Source organism: Apium graveolens, chromosome 1, assembly GCF_009905375.1.
Source record: "Apium graveolens cultivar Ventura chromosome 1, ASM990537v1, whole genome shotgun sequence".
Lineage (NCBI taxonomy): Eukaryota > Viridiplantae > Streptophyta > Magnoliopsida > Apiales > Apiaceae > Apium > Apium graveolens.
Window position 1 is genome coordinate 125,477,175 of NC_133647.1, and position 21,466 is coordinate 125,498,640.

At 36.5% G+C, this 21,466-nt stretch overlaps 1 non-coding gene across 1 annotated transcript; it reads right to left on the reverse strand.

Annotated features, from left to right (window-relative positions):
• Positions 1-15,376: 15,376 nt before the first annotated feature.
• On the reverse strand, positions 15,377-15,483 carry LOC141683202 (small nucleolar RNA R71). The gene has a single exon (XR_012560160.1). It is a non-coding gene; the product is annotated as a small nucleolar RNA R71 (small nucleolar RNA).
• Positions 15,484-21,466: the final 5,983 nt, after the last annotated feature.

A 21,466-nucleotide genomic window follows, 5' to 3' on the forward strand; every position in this document is an offset into this window, starting at 1 on the left:
TAGTGGGAATGATGTCATCCAACCAATAGAAAGAGGACAAGGAAGGGAGGATGACATCATGAGGATGATGCAAGCATGACATAAGAGGGAAGGAAATGTGGTGGAATATTAACCACACAAAATCAAGGGTAAATGGGTAATTGACCTAAAACAAAACAAAAACAACCAACCAAAAATCAAATCAAAGCAAAACCACAAAAATCTCTCTTTCTTCTTCATCTTGCTCTCGGCCTTTTCAAGAAAAACAAGGAGGAGTTTTCAAAAACTCAAGCTACACACCTTCAAAAATTATAAGGTTTGTTTCTTTAGCTTCCATAATTCATAACTTAGTTATGCTATAAGTTTGGATCCAAGAATCCAAGGTTTACCTAGTTAATCAATTCCTAAAAGTTTAGGGTGAATAGTAACTTTCAAGAACAAATTTTTGATTTTTGATTTTATTTGTAAGGACAAGGTAGCTTAAGCATAGATCAAGGCTTCCATGGGCTTTCCAAGGATCTTTCATTGATTAAAAGCTTCAAGAAGGTATAAAACTTCAAACCCTAGCTTTACTTTTGAGTATTAGGAATGGTTTTGATTGTTATAATTCATGAGGAGCATGATCCTTGTATACTTAGAGTGTGGTTGGATTTGTAATGAGTTTGAAGTTGTAAATCTTGATTATTGGTTAATGAACTTAAGTATAAGCTTTTAGTTCATGTTTGAGGGTAGTATAAAGTTCATAATATTGAGTTTTGGGGCTGTTAGGATGTGATATGGATGGACTTTGATTGTATGAAGGGTTTGGGGTTGTTTGGTGATGGAATTGAATGGTATAAAATTTGGGAAATCGCGTAAACATAGCCGTCGTAATGCCCGATTTACCGTAGACTGTTTTTGCTCTTAAGATCAGAACCCTTGAACTCACTGCTAGGTTTTGACCATTGCCATGATTAGATAGTTCATGTTACGAGCTTCGTTTTGATATGTAGTTCGTTCGATTCCGATGCACGGTTTAGGAGAAACGACCGTTTCAAGTAACGGTGTTTCGCGAACGAAACTTTTCCCCTCGCCTTACTTTGAAACATAGGTTAAAGACCAAAAAGGGTTAATTAATGCATGAAACATTTATGGTAAGTGTTTTAGGCAATTGGTAAGTCACTCGAGAAGGAATCGCTTTAAAACTCGTAAAGGTTAAATTATTAAAAATGGTGGAGCCGAGGGTACCCGAGTGACTTAAGCGAATCAGTGAGCGCAAAACAAGCATTAGAGTCTAAGTTAGTTAAAGTATAGATTTACAAGTGACTTTGGTTTAATTCCAACTTACTTGTTGTTTATAGGTTACCAGACTCGTCCCGAGCCATTCGTAACCCCCAGTCGCTCAGGCAAGTATTCTATCCGTTATACTGTTGTTGTGATGAATATATGTATTTGCATTATCTTGCGATAGATGCATGTTGGTTAATTAGCAAAATCTTGCGATATATTGTAGCATGTGATATGGTATATATATGCATGCCTGTTTCATATTCTTGAAATATATATCTGTTGGTTCAGTTGATAATACCTATGCTAAAGGATAGCGGTAACTTGCATATACCCTTAGTATAGGGACCCAAAGGTGAAAATATTTTCTAAAACCGGGAGTCGAGGATCCCGAGTAGATTTTGTATATATATGGATATGGATATATATATATATATATATATTTATATATATATATGGTTATAGTTTTCCAAACTATTAATCGAATAAGGTTTATTCGATAACTTTAAACTTTATTTTATTATTTCGAATATTATTCGAGGACTTATGACTCCTTTTATATTATTTATTGAATATTATTTGAATATTATTCGAGGACTTATGACTCCTTTTATATTATTTATTGAATATTATTTGAATATTCATTCGAGGACTTATGACTCCTTTTATATTATTTATTGAATATTATTTGAATATTCATTCGAAGGCTTATGACTCTTTTATATTATTTATGAATATTATTTGAATATTCATTTGAGGATCTATGACTCCGATTATGTGCTGTAATATATTCTTTATTTTATTAAAGAGTAAGTTGTTAATAATCAAACTTATTTTCGATTATTCAAATAAAGATAATACTTTCATATAAGTATTTCTTTGGTTATTTAATGTTTATTTCAAGTATAAGTTTTAATACTTCTACTTCAATTATTTTTATAAAGATTATTCTTTATGGGAATATTATTTAATTAATAATATTCAGATATTTTCTAATATTCTGGGGATTGATTTACTTCATTAAATCAGCCTTACTCCAAACACTCTTTAAAGTGTTTTCGAGTCTTCAAAATGATTTTTAAAAGTCAGAGCGGATCCCAAAACTCATTTTTATATTTAAGATCTTCCTTTTTAAAGGGGATTTAAATACTCGCTCAAAAACCTGGGGAATCCGGCTCTGTGGTGTATTTTATATTCGCAACGAGGTTGCAGATTTGGTAAATGAATTGATTACTTGCCCAACGTTCGGGAAGTAAGCCCATCTCATTGAGTCGGCATAAGCGACAGGCCGGGGTACGGTCTATTATTGTGTAAGTGGCTGGGTGGCAGTCCATCAACGCGTGAGGGGCCGGGGTACGGTCTAGCGCGAGGTCCTAATGCGGCCAGGGTGATGACCGGTGAGGAATTCATCCATCTACAGTAGAAAAGGTTACTTATTGGTATCTTTGCCTGATCAGCGAGATATCGGGTTTATGCCAAAATTCTTTTCCTTTCCAAAATTCATTGGATATTTCAAACTCTGTTCATACTTTACATAACAGAGGTTTCAGGAAATGTTTAAAGGGATATATATATGTGGATATATATATATCGGGACTAAATAAAGTATCTCATAACTTTTTCATTCAATAATATTTCAAAGATTGAATCTATTCAAGTCTTATCTTGTGGTCTCATCAGTGGGATGAACTTTTGAAATTGATTATAACTTGAACGGTGGTAGTTCAAGTAGTATTTGGGAATGATATAAGTGTAGCGAAGTATTTGGTAACTTCATCTTTTAAACTTATATCTAATTAATAATTGTCTTATGAATGACAAAGATTTTCAGAAAAACGTTGAGACAAGGTTAGATATATGAGATCACCTTGCAACAATATTTTTTTACAGTTATACAATGGGACTTTGTGTATATTATGCATGGAAGAGGACTTCCCTTATTTTGAAAAGTATATATGTATATATACTGAATATTTTGCGACTTCATCGCATTAAGATATCAAACTTGGTTCATTTCTTTTGACCAAGATTTTCATGAGTATTATGAGTAGACTCATATACTATTAATCATTATACATATTATTTTGGTGGGCTTGCTGCTCACCCTTGCTTTCTTCTTTCATCACACAATAACAGATAGAAAAGATGAACAGAACCAAGCTCCCGATTCGCAAGCGATTAGGAGACGTTCCGCAGTTTTCTAGAAGCATTGATGCCGCCGTAGCTGAGGTAGGAACTACCAATAGGCTAGGCTTTCAACTTTTGATGGACCAGATTTATTTATATTTATGAATTGTAATAATGGCAAAGAAATGTAAATTTATTCAGAAAACCTTTTAAGGTGTATTGGCAGATAATTATGGAATAAAATGACTTGTGGTTATTTTTGGATGTTCATCTCTGAGACTATAACGTGTGGTGTGTGTGTTTATTGTGGGGTCACAGTACAGAGTAGTTGAGTAATTATTAAGATTGGGTGTTATTAAGGGAAATGGAACTCGTGACGACCCGGATCCCCGACCCCGGATCTGGGGGTGTTACAGAAATGGTATCAGAGCCAAGCGTTATAAACCTCAGAGATGATGGGACGCTAAGATAATAAGTTCACTAAGATAATAAGAACTCTTGCCAAGTTCATAGTCGGGCTACCTAACGTAGCACTGACAGTTAAAACCCTTATGGGAACCCTTATAGGTATCGTGATAGTAACATAGTTTGTTCTCGTATAGGGCAGCGGGGCACCAAACCTTGAGGTTCAGGAGCATCAGCATGAGGATGTTTTATTACAAGTTGGAGATCAAATTGTGAATCCGATGGAGTACCCTAATGAGGGACCGGATAAGGTTCAGATAGAGAATGCTGCGGTTGAGGATGTTATTCCGGAAAGGATTGTGGCTGAGGAGGATCTCATGGAGGATCCTGATGAGAATGAAGAGAGGACCGTTGAGGAACAGATGACCGTAGTCAGGGTGACTACCAGAGCTAGAATGGCCGCGAGGGTGGCCCTAGAGAATGAAGAGTTACCAAGGGCACAAAGGTTAATGAGGGCAGAAGGAGTGGGGCCTTCCACGACCCCAATTATACCAGTATCAGACCCTCTTCCAGAGGCTCCTGTAGACATCCATGAGGTTCCACCAATTCCTGTTCCCTCCCCTGTACAGAGCCCAGCACATACTGAGGAAATGCCACCTTTATCCCCTGCACCATTGTCACCTGATACCGTGCTTGGTTATCCATTTGGATCTCCTGGGTCTGCACCACCTGCCCCCCATGGACTGCTAGATGCTACCACTCAGGCTTCTCTTATCGCTGATTATCATATGACTTTGGGTGGCCTGTCAGAGGCCCGGAATGTTAGGAGTGATCTGTTGGATCGACTTACTGCACCAAGGATAGAGGGTGGGATACTTCCGGCAGGATTAGCGTATAGCATGGAAAGGATTGAGACTACCACCCGTGTTACAGCTAGAGGCCATCTTGAGGGTCAGGTTGATCCAGCTCTACTTGCGACCATCTTAGACCTCATCACCTCTGTGATGGAGCAGGTTAGGGATGTTGTGCGTGCTCGCACCTCTTAATCCATGGTAGTGTGCAGAGCCAGAGCAATCAAACAAGGGTCTCATGTAGCACCGCTTTTGGATGATTAGCCTAAGTTATGAATGATTAGTTTTAATGACGAGATGACTATCTATGGTAGTACTTTTGGGATAGGAGCGATAAGTTCATATGATGTAATCCTCTTTAATATGTTCAGTTGTTGTACCCTCGAACAAATGGTTATGTATATATTCGTTTATTTCAGTTCAGATCAGTTTGATTGTGATAAATCACATTGTTAATTGCTCTATTAACACTTAAGAGAGTGACATGAAGTTTATCGAACTTAAGAATTCATAATTTGCAATCGTGCAAGGACTAAACGAGGGGAAGACTTAAGCAAAGTAAGTAAGACAAATATCCGGAGATTCTCAAAATTTTCCAAGTAATATGCCCCCACAAGGAATAAGATTAAGGGCAAACCTTGAACGTGATAATCAGGGAGGTCGCAATTAAGATATAAAGAACCCGGAAAATAATAAAGTGGAAAATGAAGATTTTAAATTAAAAGATGACCCCAATTATGGGGAGTAGGAAGAAATATTTAGAAAAAAAAAAAAAGCAAAAGCAGAAGTCGAGTAAGGAAAGGAGACCCGAGACGGCACTCCTATACGGCAATTCATGGACCTGTCTAAAAAGGACTTAGACTATTATCCCCAACCACCACCCTGAGGAAATAATGCGGTGAGAAATTCTTTCAGGACCTTTAAGTCGCTAAGCTCTCAGAGTTCCAAGGAACAGGTTGACCCAGTCGAGGCAAGAGCCTGGCTAAGGGAAATATAGGAATTATTTGAGATTCTAAATGATTGACGAATCACAAAAGACTATTTTTATCACTTACCCTCCTAAGAGAGAGACCACCCGCTGGTGAAAGACCAAGGAAGGCACGGAGCAAGAGATTATAATAAACTGATTTAAGTTCAGTCAATTGTTTTCAGGAAAGTACTTCCCAAGGTTATAGAGATAGAGTAAAAGCTTTAGAGCCAGAACAAAGGCAGACGAGTATGATGAATTGTGAATTTAAGTTGTAAAAGTTGTCAAGATTCGTTCTGAAGACACGAATCCAGAATGACGGAATGTTTGGAATCAATGCTTATGTTGTGTTGGTTCATGAAATAATGATAAGAGAAAGGAATATAACGGCAATAGAGTTTGAGGAATGATAAGGGAGTTGGGTATGAGGAAACCCTAAAGACTCGTAGAAATAGAAATAGAAGAGTATGTAATCGTCAGGATGAGGGTGATTCACCATGAGTTAAAATTGATGGTTGAGGGCATAAGAGATACATATATTTTATCCCCCGTAAGTTGGGAAGATTCGAGGAAACCTTGAGATAATTCGAAGGATAAATAATAAGACGCGGATAGACTAAGGGGATAAGGAAGTAAGAAATTAGGAAAAATTGGATGAAGGAAGTGACCTTCAAGAAGGTGAAATGTAAGACCGGTGGCTTGATACCCAGAAAGGGAGACGCCAGGTATGAAAGATATCCCAACATTGAGGTGACTGTTGAGATAAACAACCAAAGTAAATAAGGAATTATTAAGAAGAAGTTCACGTTGAACACGACCAATATCTTCCAGAACATCCTTGTTATCGTTACCAAATTAGGCAAGACAAGCGGATAACCGTTGTTATCTTTTGGAGGCCATATGGATTGACCTCAATTTGAATAAGGATGCTAAAGTTAGGTATATACTATCGAGGTGGGAATGATGAATATGATAATCTACCAAGGATATATGACTTGATTTATTCATGGAAGGATGCAGGTACCTTTTTAAGGTGGAATTAAGGATAGAACATTGGTAACTTAAAATGAATCCTAGGGGACTGCATAAAGGTTGGCATGTCACCCTTAATAGGGACAGTATGAGTTTTGACAGTATGATTGGGAAAGGGTTAAGGTAACAACAACCTTTAAGAATCAGTGGAGAAATTTTGCAGAAGTATATAGACAATGGTTCTACTATTAGTAAATGGTATTGTGATATGCCCTGTATCTAGGGAATACAGGAGGAACGATTGAAGGATAACCTTAGAGGTTTTACAAGGAGAAAGGTAATATTCAAAATTCTCAAGAATAGAAATGTTGATAAAGGAAATATGACGTAATTATAATGATGCCAAGTGGGGCACGTGTTAAACCACGAGAAAGTATGGATCGAACCAGTAATGGTCGAAACTGTTCAGGGAAATTAGGACTTAAGATAAAAGATGTTCTAAGTATGATTAAGAGTCAGTCTTGACAGTGATTAGCCTCTAAAGATTGAGGCAATAACTTATGGAAAAATGGTGATATTTTTTTTTATTTACTCATCAGATATTAAAGAAAAGCATTTTCACATAAGCTGTGATTGAAATAAGGTAGAAAATTTATTTGGAGGTGGTTAAAATGACATTGACTGTAAGGAACTATTACTATCAGGAAAGGCCAAAGAGGTGGCCGACACTTTAACGGTAAAAGGATAATTGTAGGCGCTTGTGCCAAAGGATACAGTGATGATGGTTAAAAGCTGAAGGTTGTATTATGGTTTGGAAGATTGACATTCCTTCTGATGACTGTGCAATACCCAGCCGTAATAGTAGTTAGTAAAGGTTTAATTCGTGTAATCGCCATGAGCGGGCTATCTATCTCAGAAGATACTATCTTGAGAATAAGCCAGGACCATATTCCAAAAAAGGACCAAACAAACCTTTGAGTTAAGTCTTTTATTGAAGGCATATGATTAAGAATGGTATTAACCTGCTATCGTTGCTTTGATTGAAACTCTTCTGCACTTTTATCTGCTTCATGTCATGAAGGTACGTCAGAGTTTGGAGTGTTCTTCATGAATTGTGATTGGTGGTTATGTTAACTCCTTAGGAGAATTAGATACGAGATGTATGGACTCCGTATGGTTAGTTATTAAGATTTCATGGAAAATGAATGACGACAGTAGGTCAGTGGTGGACCATAGTAAGGCAGCAATGATTCTGCGAGTAGTGAGCTGATTACAACCGTGAGAGTTGTATTGGAATGGGTGTTGAGATTGAGTACCACTAATCGGGTCGTGGTAGTGTATAAGTTATCATTGATAGACTAATTAAGTAGAGTATCTACCTAGTAAATATTTATTCTTTCTTATCAATAGAGAGTCGTATTATTATACGAGGAAGGTTGCGGTGCAAGCATAGAATCCTAGTAACGATGATGTATAGAATGATATCCCAGATTCGATTTTCGATGTCGAGGGAGTTTCAAAGGTGATTGTGTATAAGCTCGAGGAAGAGCATGGGTCCATAGAATGATGAACGGAATAGAAATATTTAGGCATGGGAAATACGATGTTATAATACTTGATGCTGATATAAATATGTTTATGTTGTGTTCTCCTATGACAAACCTCTATAGTTCAGAGGTAGATTCCAAGCCAGATATTTTGTGGCAGTATATTTTTTTTTATATATACAATTCTCTTCAGTTCGTTCTTTTCTCTTCTTTTCATTTCATGTAATCTGAGAAGAACAACCCTTCCAGAAGGGGAGGTATTGCCGAATGACTATCTATCTGTGTGATAGAAGCCGAGTAGGATACCAACTATTGTTTAATTGCTTGTCAAGTACTAAAGGCTGGCCACCTTCTGTACTAACTATGCAATAGGACAAGTGTTCGTGATCATAGTGATCTCTCAACAAATTCCTTTACTTCTATTTGATTGATCAAATTCCGGAAAATAGAAACAACTGAAAAAGGAGTAATAAAGTGGTGGTAGTATGCGGAATGGGAACACATTCGTGATACTAAGGTTGACGTGGTTATTAAAAGGTTATAGAACGCTAACGAGCAAAAGTATAACCAGTATAATATTAGGAACGGAAGGTGATAGCGATTACGAACTGGAAAAGAATGGGTATTGAGAAGCAAAAGCTCTAATGCTATAAGTTATAATGAGAGTCTGTGCAATAGACTTGAAAGAAATTGGAATGATCACTTAACACGGATTGAGTTTTCTTACGACAATGGATCATATGTCAGTATTGAGATATCGCCTTATGAAATCCTTGAGGGAAGACAATGTCGATCTCCCTTATGTTAGGATGAAGTTGTAGAGCGCAAGATGCTCGGACCCGCAGTAGTCCAAAGGACCAAGGATATGATAGATCTAATCAGAGGACGGCTGGTAGTAGCCCAAGATGGACATGATAAGTATGTTGATTTCACACGAAAGGATAGAGAGTATGAAATAGGGGACCTAGTAATGTTATAGGTATCCCTTAGAAAGGATTGATGAGGTTCGGAAAGAAAGGAAAGCTAAGTCTACAATTTGTTGGACCCTTGGATATGTTAAGACGTTTGGGAAGTTAGCATATGAGCTAGCCCTAACCCCGAACATGTAGCAGGTCGTAACGTGTTCCACGTATCAGTGTTAAGGAAGTGTAATTCAGATGCCAGATAAATAGGGGCACATGAGCGCATAGATATGCAACCCGACGTAACCTATATGGAGCAACCAGGAAGGGTTGTTGAGTGAAAAGGGAACAAGTGCTTTGGAGAAGGGTTATCAAACTATTCAGAGTTTGATGGAAGAACCACAATGTGGGAAAATTTACTTGAGAGTTAGAAAGTGTAATGCTAAGAAAGTATCCCTATTCATTTTCTATCTGATTCCGGGACGGAATCCTTTTAAGGAGGGGAGACTGTAATAACCCCAATTTTTGAGAAATTTTGAAACCCTTATGAATAGTGTTTTTGCTGAACGAGAAAACTTTTCATGCCACACTATGTAGGGGTTCTGATATGGATATTCTGAGATTTTATTAGTACTTTATATGGGATATAAGTGTATGTAAAGATCGTCAGAATCCAAATCCGAACACTTTGATTTTTCCCGGAAATACACAAGATACGGAGAGAATTGAGTATAAGGTAACAGGATAAAAAAGGATTTAAATTAAAGGATTATAATAGAGGATCATAAAAAGGAATATAATGTATTGAGAAAGGTTAAGGGAACCTAAGTAATAAGATCTCGGGTATGATCCTTCAAACGATAAACGAGAATGAAAGTTAAGCGAACCGTATAACAGATCAGCGGTCATTAGGCAAACGATTAGGAAGTTAATCAAAGGGATTAGTGGGAATGATGTCATCCAACCAATAGAAAGAGGACAAGGAAGGGAGGATGACATCATGAGGATGATGCAAGCATGACATAAGAGGGAAGGAAATGTGGTGGAATATTAACCACACAAAATCAAGGGTAAATGGGTAATTGACCTAAAACAAAACAAAAACAACCAACCAAAAATCAAATCAAAGCAAAACCACAAAAATCTCTCTTTCTTCTTCATCTTGCTCTCGGCCTTTTCAAGAAAAACAAGGAGGAGTTTTCAAAAACTCAAGCTACACACCTTCAAAAATTATAAGGTTTGTTTCTTTAGCTTCCATAATTCATAACTTAGTTATGCTATAAGTTTGGATCCAAGAATCCAAGGTTTACCTAGTTAATCAATTCCTAAAAGTTTAGGGTGAATAGTAACTTTCAAGAACAAATTTTTGATTCTTGATTTTATTTGTAAGGACAAGGTAGCTTAAGCATAGATCAAGGCTTCCATGGGCTTTCCAAGGATCTTTCATTGATTAAAAGCTTCAAGAAGGTATAAAACTTCAAACCCTAGCTTTACTTTTGAGTATTAGGAATGGTTTTGATTGTTATAATTCATGAGGAGCATGATCCTTGTATACTTAGAGTGTGGTTGGATTTGTAATGAGTTTGAAGTTATAAATCTTGATTATTGGTTAATGAACTTAAGTATAAGCTTTTAGTTCATGTTTGAGGGTAGTATAAAGTTCATAATATTGAGTTTTGGGGCTGTTAGGATGTGATATGGATGGACTTTGATTGTATGAAGGGATTGGGGTTGTTTGGTGATGGAATTGAATGGTATAAAATTTGGGAAATCGCGTAAACATAGCCGTCGTAATGCCCGATTTACCGTAGACTGTTTTTGATCTTAAGATCAGAACCCTTGAACTCACTGCTAGGTTTTGACCATTGCCATGATTAGATAGTTCATGTTACGAGCTTCGTTTTGATATGTAGTTCGTTCGATTCCGATGCACGGTTTAGGAGAAACGACCGTTTCAAGTAACGGCGTTTCGCGAACGAAACTTTTCCCCTCGCCTTACTTTGAAACATAGGTTAAAGACCAAAAAGGGTTAATTAATGCATGAAACATTTATGGTAAGTGTTTTAGGCAATTGGTAAGTCACTCGAGAAGGAATCGCTTTAAAACTCGTAAAGGTTAAATTATTAAAAATGGTGGAGCCGAGGGTACCCGAGTGACTTAAGCGAATCAGTGAGCGCAAAACAAGCGTTAGAGTCTAAGTTAGTTAAAGTATAGATTTACAAGTGACTTTGGTTTAATTCCAACTTACTTGTTGTTTATAGGTTACCAGACTCGTCCCGAGCCATTCGTAACCCCCAGTCGCTCAGGCAAGTATTCTATCCGTTATACTGTTGTTGTGATGAATATATGTATTTGCATTATCTTGCGATAGATGCATGTTGGTTAATTAGCAAAATCTTGCGATATATTGTAGCATGTGATATGGTATATATATGCATGCCTGTTTCATATTCTTGAAATATATATCTGTTGGTTCAGTTGATAATACCTATGCTAAAGGATAGCGGTAACTTGCATATACCCTTAGTATAGGGACCCAAAGGTGAAAATATTTTCTAAAACCGGGAGTCGAGGATCCCGAGTAGATTTTGTATATATATGGATATGGTTATAGTTTTCCAAACTATTAATCGAATAAGGTTTATTCGATAACTTTAAACTTTATTTTATTATTTCGAATATTATTCGAGGACTTATGACTCCTTTTATATTATTTATTGAATATTATTTGAATATTATTCGAGGACTTATGACTCCTTTTATATTATTTATTGAATATTATTTGAATATTCATTCGAGGACTTATGACTCCTTTTATATTATTTATTGAATATTATTTGAATATTCATTCGAAGGCTTATGACTCTTTTATATTATTTATGAATATTATTTGAATATTCATTTGAGGATCTATGACTCCGATTATGTGCTGTAATATATTCTTTATTTTATTAAAGAGTAAGTTGTTAATAATCAAACTTATTTTCGATTATTCAAATAAAGATAATACTTTCATATAAGTATTTCTTTGGTTATTTAATGTTTATTTCAAGTATAAGTTTTAATACTTCTACTTCAATTATTTTTATAAAGATTATTCTTTATGGGAATATTATTTAATTAATAATATTCAGATATTTTCTAATATTCTGGGGACTGATTTACTTCATTAAATCAGCCTTACTCCAGACACTCTTTAAAGTGTTTTCGAGTCTTCAAAATGATTTTTAAAAGTCAGAGCGGATCCCAAAACTCATTTTTATATTTAAGATCTTCCTTTTTAAAGGGGATTTAAATACTCGCTCAAAAACCTGGGGAATCCGGCTCTGTGGTGTATTTTATATTCGCAACGAGGTTGCAGATTTGGTAAATGAATTGATTACTTGCCCAACGTTCGGGAAGTAAGCCCATCTCATTGAGTCGGCATAAGCGACAGGCCGGGGTACGGTCTATTATTGTGTAAGTGGCTGGGTGGCAGTCCATCAACGCGTGAGGGGCCGGGGTACGGTCTAGCGCGAGGTCCTAATGCGGCCAGGGTGATGACCGGTGAGGAATTCATCCATCTACAGTAGAAAAGGTTACTTATTGGTATCTTTGCCTGATCAGCGAGATATCGGGTTTATGCCAAAATTCTTTTCCTTTCCAAAATTCATTGGATATTTCAAACTCTGTTCATACTTTACATAACAGAGGTTTCAGGAAATGTTTAAAGGGATATATATATGTGGATATATATATCGGGACTAAATAAAGTATCTCATAACTTTTTCATTCAATAATATTTCAAAGATTGAATCTATTCAAGTCTTATCTTGTGGTCTCATCAGTGGGATGAACTTTTGAAATTGATTATAACTTGAACGGTGGTAGTTCAAGTAGTATTTGGGAATGATATAAGTGTAGCGAAGTATTTGGTAACTTCATCTTTTAAACTTATATCTAATTAATAATTGTCTTATGAATGACAAAGATTTTCAGAAAAACGTTGAGACAAGGTTAGATATATGAAATCACCTTGCAACGATATTTTTTTACAGTTATACAATGGGACTTTGTGTATATTATGCATGGAAGAGGACTTCCCTTATTTTGAAAAGTATATATGTATATATACTGAATATTTTGCGACTTCATCGCATTAAGATATCAAACTTGGTTCATTTCTTTTGACCAAGATTTTCATGAGTATTATGAGTAGACTCATATACTATTAATCATTATACATATTATTTTGGTGGGCTTGCTGCTCACCCTTGCTTTCTTCTTTCATCACACAACAACAGATAGAAAAGATGAACAGAACCAAGCTCCCGATTCGCAAGCGATTAGGAGACGTTCCGCAGTTTTCTAGAAGCATTGATGCCGCCGTAGCTGAGGTAGGAACTACCAATAGGCTAGGCTTTCAACTTTTGATGGACCAGATTTATTTATATTTATGAATTGTAATAATGGCAAAGAAATGTAAATTTATTCAGAAAACCTTTTAAGGTGTATTGGCAGATAATTATGGAATAAAATGACTTGTGGTTATTTTTGGATGTTCATCTCTGAGACTATAACGTGTGGTGTGTGTGTTTATTGTGGGGTCACAGTACAGAGTAGTTGAGTAATTATTAAGATTGGGTGTTATTAAGGGAAATGGAACTCGTGACGATCCGGATCCCCGACCCCGGATCTGGGGGTGTTACAATAGCTAAGGAGAGACGGCAAGAGACCTATAGCACAATTCAACAAAGGCGAAGATGATCTAGTTCATTCTTGTGCATCTTTGTTTTGAGTTGCAATCTTGGATGCTCATTTTTTGTTTTGTTGAACCTATACTCTTGTGTTAACTTTGTTTGATTATTTGTTATAAAGACTACGTTTATTATACCATGCTTTCATCGGAACCCACGTTGATGATGAGTCCGATTATGGGCTAATTGTTATCGTGGGGTTCTAGCGGATTTATTTATGGATTTATTTAGTTGATTTATTTCAATATCTTGGTGTGTGGTGATTGTATGATAACCTAGTATTGGTTGTGCTTATTCGTCTTATGAGCATCGCGAACTTATAAGATATTGTGTTAATTCTTAATGAAGCGAAAGTGAATTTAAGGATTTAGAACTTGCCATGCTAGCATAGGTTCATGTTTTTGTTATGCATGATGCGTAGGTAATTTTAACCATCTTACTTGCCCTATGTAATCAAGATAGATAACTTGTGCTTAAACCGTTACATTGTCAAATTCTATAGACATATAGGGTCTCAATATAATTGGTGTATATTCAGCTTCTATCTCTTTTGTGAATATTTGGTAGTATGGTATTCGTGCAACGAAAGTTGGCGTTTATCAGTTTCGTGTTATCTGATTAGTGTCATCACCATTACATGCTAAGGTTAAGAATGAAAAGGCTATTGAATGAAGCATTTAATGAAGTTAGAATCCCATGTTTGTCATATTTATTATTTCAATCAATCTTATTCCCTTAGTTATAATTGTTACTTTAATTCTTAGTTATAAACAACCTCAATTTGTTATCGTCTTAGCATTGAATAATAACCATACACTGTTGCTTAAGTACATAAATTAATTAGTTAGCCAAGCCAGTTTCTGTGGGAATGAATCTGATTTATATCGTATACTACTTGCGAACGCGTATACTTGCGTATATTATTAGCGCGTGTCTAGCGACTAACAAGTTTTTGGCACCGCTGCCGGCGACTGCAGTGTTAATTTTTATTTTATGTGTTTTCCATCAATGGTCATTAAAGTTCATTGACTCGGACATTGTTACTTATTCATTTCCTTATCTTATTTCAGGTACTCTAGCGAGGGTGTATGCATACACGTTCGCGTACTCGTAAGAGAACACTGGATAAAGCTGAGGAAGAAGGTTTGGTCGTTCGAAAGGAAGTTTTTGAAGAAGAAAAGAAGGTAGAAAAAGAAGAGAAAGTCGAGGAACTAGTTTTAGTAGAGATGGGAGATCAAGCAGAAAATCCTAAGGCTTTGATGGACTATTCATAGTCTAAGATCAATGACATTCAGTCAAGCATCATCAGGCCAACCATCAGGGATAACACTTTTGAGATTAAATCAAGCATGGTTCAGATGATACAGAACTCAGTTCAGTTTGGGGGTTCTCCTACTGAAGACCCCAACATGCACATCAGGGATTTCATCGAGATTTGCGACACTTTCAAGTTCAATGATGTGACTGAAGATGCTATCAAGTTGTGACTCTTCCTATCCTCTCTGAGGGATAAAGCTAAGTGTTGGTTTACTGGTTACATTCTCTACCAGCAGTGTCTATCACCACTTGGGAAGATCTTGCTCAAAAGTTTCTCACTAAATTCTTCCTTATGGCGAAGACTGCTGCAATCAGGAATGCTCTTACTCAGTTTGCTCAGCAAACTGGTGAATCTCTGTGTAAGACTTGGGATCAATATAAGGAGATGCTAAGGAAGTGCCCACACCGTGGCATGCCTGATTGGATGATTATTAACTATTTCTACAATGAATTGGGTGCTACTTCTAGACCCATGCTCGATGCGGCATCAGGAGGAGCCTTGTGGGCTAAGAGCTACGATGAAGCTTATGAATTGATTGAACTGATGGCTACTAATGAGTACCAGAATCCTTTCCATAGACTGACTCGGGGAATAGTTGTCGAAATTCTGGAGTTGGATGCAGCAACTGCTATAGCTTCCCAACTTAAGGCTTTGACGATGAAGGTGGACACTTTGGCTAATTATGAAGTTAATCAAATCGCTAGTGTCTGTGAGCTTTGTGTTGGTGTCCATGAGACTGATTAGTGTGCAATTTCTAGTGAATCAGCTCAGTTCGTGAGCAACTTTCAGTGTTCGCAGCAACCTGTACCAGCCACTTATCATCCCAACAACCGCAATCATCCTAATTTCAGTTGGAGCAATGCTCAAAATGCGGTTCAACAGCCTTATCAGCAGTATCCAGCTAAGCAGTACAACCCCCTGGTTTTCAGCAACCACAATATGCACCAAGACAGCAACTTCAGCTGCAACAAGCTAATGAAAAGTCTGAATTAGAGGAGTTGAAGCTAATGTGCCAGAGTCAAGTTGTTTCTATCAAGACCTTGGAAAATCAAATTGGGAAAATTGCTAATGCCTTGCTAAATCGTCAGCCTGGTACACTACCTAGTGACACTGAAGTGCCAGGAAAGAGGGAAGTAAAGATCAGGTAAAGGTAATCACTTTGAGATCTGGAAAGGTTGCGAATCCCGAACAAACTCAAGTGTTGAATGAGAAAGTTGGGGCTGAAAAAGAAGTAGAGCAGCGGGAAGTAGAAGTGAAACTAAGGAAGACTATTGTTGAGCACACTCCTCTTGAGGGTAATACAGGGGAGAAACAGATCTATCCTCCACCGCCTTTTCCTAAGCGGTTGTAGAAGAAAAAGCTGGACAAACAATTTGAGAAGTATCTGGAGGTGTTCAAGAAAGTTCATATCAACATACCTTTCGCTGAGGCTCTTGAGCAGATGCCTAGTGCAAAGTTTATGAAAGGTATTCTCTCTCGGAAAGTGAAGCTAGATGATTTAGATACAGTCGCTCTCATAGAGGAATGCAGTGTTGTGCTGCAACAGAAGTTGCCTCCGAAGTTTAAGGATCCAAGAAGCTTCACTATTCTGTGTACTATTGGAAAAATATCTTTTGAAAGATGCTTATGTGATTTGGGAGCTAGCATCAATCTGATGCCTTTGCCAATCTTCAAGCAGTTGGACTTACCTGATCCAAAACCGACTTTTATGACTTTGCAATTGGCCGACCGTTCTATTACATATCCGTGAAGTATTGTGGAGGATGTCTTGGTCAAGGTTGATAAACTCATCTTCCCTGCCGATTTTGTCATTCTTGATTTCGAGGAGGATAAGAAGGATAAGAAGATCCAAGCTCCACCACTTACTATTTGGCAAGGTATTTATCTAAGCTTCCCCATGGATAGTTACATACTTCCTATAAGTTTAAGCTTCTAATTCCAAGCCAATCTTTTTTTTATAAATCAAGGAATGAGATGGTGAATAGTACTTCTTGAAATTAATTTTTGTGTTCTTGATTTCTTTGAAAGATCAAGCTTGTAGGAGGTTAGATTAAGGCTTCCATGGGCATTCCAAGGATCTTTCATGGATTAAAAGCTTCAAGGAAGGTATAACTCTTCATGATCTTAGTCTTAAGCTTTGTTGTTTAGATTTCCTAATGTTTAGATGATGGGTAGTGTAATGGGTGTGTAATCATGTTTAAAGCTTGTTATGAGTAGTTTAGTTGATGAGAGGCATGATTATTGTGTGTTTAGAGATTGGTTGGTTTTGTGATATTTTTGAAGTTGGAAGCCTTGGTTATTAGTTAATGAACTTAAGTAAACTCTTAGTTCATAATTGAGAAATAAGTATGAATTGGTAATATTGAGTTGTTGGGGCTGTTGTAGTATGGTATGGATGGAGTTTTGATTGTGGATTGATTGTGGGTTGAATTGGAATGGTATAAAATTTGGGAAATCGCGTAAACATAGCCGTCGTAATGCCCGATTTGCCGTAGACTGTTTTTGTTCTTAACATCAGAACCCTTGAACTCACTGTAAGGTTTTTACCATTGCCATTTTTAGATAGTTCATGTTACGAGCTTCGTTTTGATATGTGGTTCGTTTGATTCCGATGTACGGTTTAGGAGAAACGGCCGTTTTAAGTAACGACATTTCGCGAACGAATCATTATCCCTCACCTTACTTTGAAACATAGGTTAAAGACCTTAAAGGACTAATTGAAGTATAAAACATTTATGTAAGGTGTAATAGGCAGTTGGTAAGACACTTGCGAAAGAATTGCCTTAAAACTCGTAATGGTTAATTTATTAAAAATAGTGGAGCCGAGGGTACTCGAGCGACTTAAGTAAGTCGTTAAGCGCGAAAGCGAACGTTAGGACTCTAAATGGTTAAAGTCTAGTTTCTTAAGCGACCGGGGTTTAATTCTGACTTATGTTGTTGTTCATAGGTTATCGGACCCACTCTAAGCTTAAGTCTATCCGGGAGCACTCAGGCAAGTTTTCTACCCGTTATACTGTTGTTGTGATGTATATGTGTATATGCATGATCTTGTGATAAATGCATATTTGTTATTAGCAAATTCTTGCGATATATTATAGCATGTGATATGGTATATATGCATGCATGTTTCATATTCTTGATTTATATATCTGTTGGTTCAAATGCTTATTAGTTGCATAATACCTATGCTAGAGATAAGCGGTATTTGCGTATACCCTTAGTATAGGGGATCAAAAAGGTGAAACATTTTCTAAAACCGGGAGGCGAGGCTCCCGAGTATAATATATATATATATACATATATATATATGAATGGTTTTTAAAACTATTAATCGAATAAGATTTATTCGATAACTTTATATTATTTATTGAATATTATTTGAATATCCATTCGAGGGCTTATGACTCAGTTTATTTTATTAATTGAATATTATTTGAATATTCATTCGAGGGCTTATGACTCAGTTTATTTTATTAATTGAATATTATTTGAATATTCATTCGAGGGCTTATGACTCAGTTTATTTTATTAATTGAATATTATTTGAATATTCATTTGAGGGCTTATGACTCAGTTTATTTTATTATTTGAATATTCATTCGAGGGCTTATGACTCAGTTTATTTTATTAATTGAATATTATTTGAATATTCATTCGAGGGCTTATGACTCAGTTTATATTATTTAATGAATATTATTTGAATATTCATTTGAGGATCTATGACTCCGATTATTGCTGAGTTATATTCTTTATTTTATTAAAGAATAAGGTGTCGATAATCAAACTTATTTTTGATTATTCAAATAAAGATAGTACTTTCGTATAAGTATATCTTTGGTTATTTAATACTCATTTCAAGTATAAGTCTTACAACTTCTACTTCAATTATTTGTATAAAGATTATTCTTTATGGGAATATTATTTAAATAATAATATTCAGATATTTTCTAAATATATTGGGACTGATTTACTTCATTAAATCAGCATTACTCCAAACACTCTTTAAAGTGTTTTCGAATCTTCAAAATGATTTCTAAAAGTTAGAGCGGATCCCAAAACTCATTTTTATATTTAAGATCTTCCTTTTAAAGGGGATTTAAATACTCGCTCAAAACCTGAGGGATCCGGCTCTGTGTTGTATTTTATATTCGCAACGAGGTTGCTGTTTTGATAAATGAATTGATTACTTACCCAACGTTTGGGAAGTAAGTCCATCTATCGAGTCGGCATAAGCAACATGGGCTCAGTGGGCGTCCATGATAGTGTAAGTGGCTCAGTGGGAGTCCATCAAATGCGTAAGTGGCTGAGTGGCAGTCCAGCATAAGGTCCTATTGTGACCAGGGTGATGACCAGTGGGGAATTCATCCATCTACTAGTAGAAAAGGTTACTTATTGGTATCTTTGCCTGATCAGCAAGATATTAGGTTTATGCCAAAATTCTTTCCTTTCCAAATTTATTGGATATTGCAATTCTGTTCATACTTTACATGACAGAGGTTTTCAGGAAATATATGTATATATATAGGTGTATATATATATCGGGACTTAATGAAGTATCTCGTAACTTCATTATTTATAGTGATATTCAAAGATTTAATCTATTCAAATCTTGTCTTGTAGTCTCATCTATGTGATGAACTGTTGAAAGCTCATTATAACTTGAACGGTGGTAGTTCAAGTAGTATTTGGAAAAGATATAAGTATATTGGAGTATCTTGTAACTTCATCTTTTAAACTTATATCTAGTAAATGATTATCTTATGCATAACAAAGATTTTCAGAAAAACGTTGAGACAAGGTTAGATATATGAGATCACCTTGCAACGATATTTTTATACAGTTATAAACTGGAACTCTGTGTATATTATACATGTCAGAGGATTTCAAAGATTGTGAAAAGTATATATATATATATGTATATATATATACTGAATATTTTGCGACTTGGTCGTGTTAAGATATCAGCTTGGTTCATTTCTTTTGACCAAGACTTTCATGAGTACTATGAGTATGCTCATATATTGTTAATCAGTATACATATTATTTTGGTGGGCTTGTTGCTCACCCTTGCTTTCTTCTTTCATCACACAACATCAGATAGACAAGATGTACAGGACCAAGCTCCCAATTCGCGAGCGGATAGGAAACGTTCCGTAATTTCCTATAGGCGTTGATGTCGCTGTAGCGGAGGTAGGAGCTACCAATAGTCTAGGCTTTCAACTTTTGATGTACCAGATTTATGTATATTTATGAATTTTAATAATGGCAAAGAAATGTAAATTTATTCAGAAACCCTTTTAAGGTGTATTGGCATATAATTTTGGAATAAAATGACTCGTGTTATTTTAGGATATTCATCTCTGAGACTATAACTTGTGGTGTGTGTGTTTATTGTGGGGTCACAGTACAGAGTAGTTGATTGTTTAATAAGATTGAGTGTTATTAAGAGAAATGGAACTCGTGACAACCCGGATCCCCGACCCCGGATTTGGGGGTGTTACAGAAATGGTATCAGAGCTAAGCGTTATAAACCTCAGAGATGAAGTGATGTTAAGATAATAAGTACACTAAGATAAATAAGAACTCTTGCCAAGTTCATAGTCGGACTACCTAATGTAGTATTGACAGTTAAAACCCTTATGGGAACCCTTATAAATATCGTGATAGAAGCGTAGTTCATTATCGTATATGGTAGCGTGACTCCGAACCCTGAGGTTGAGGAGTAACAGCGCGATGATGTTTTATTACTAATTGGAGATCGGATTGTGGATCCGATAGAGCGTCCTAACGCAGGACCGGATGATGTTGATATTGAGGATATAGCGGTTGAGGATGTTGTCCTAGAAGGGATTGTTGTTGAGGAGGATCCCGTGAAGGATCCTGACAAGAATGAATAAAGGACCACTGAGGAATCGATGACCATGGTTAGGGCAACTCCCAGAGGTAGGATTGGCCGGTCACTACCAGAGGTTCGTTCAAGTTTGTAAAGATAGTAGCCCCTTTAACGCGGCTTACTCGTAAGACTGAGAAGTTCGAATGGACAGAGAAATGCGAGAACAACTTTTAAGAACCGAAGCAAAGGTTGGTGACGTTCCCAATGTTGGCGTTGCCGGATGGAAAATGAGATTTTGTGAAGTGTAGTGACGCTTCGCATAAGGAATTAGGGTGCTTCTCATACAGCACAGCAAGGTAATCGCGTACGCGTCAAGACAATTAAGGGAATATAAAATTCGAAATCCCCACCCATGAGCTTGGGCTCGTGGCAATAGTTTTGCCCTAAAGATGGGAGGCACTACTTGTATGGAGAAAAGTGCGAGATTTACACAAGCCATAAGTGCTCTAGTACATTTTCACGCAGAAAGAGCTCAACATGCGCCAAATGAGGTGGTTAGAGCT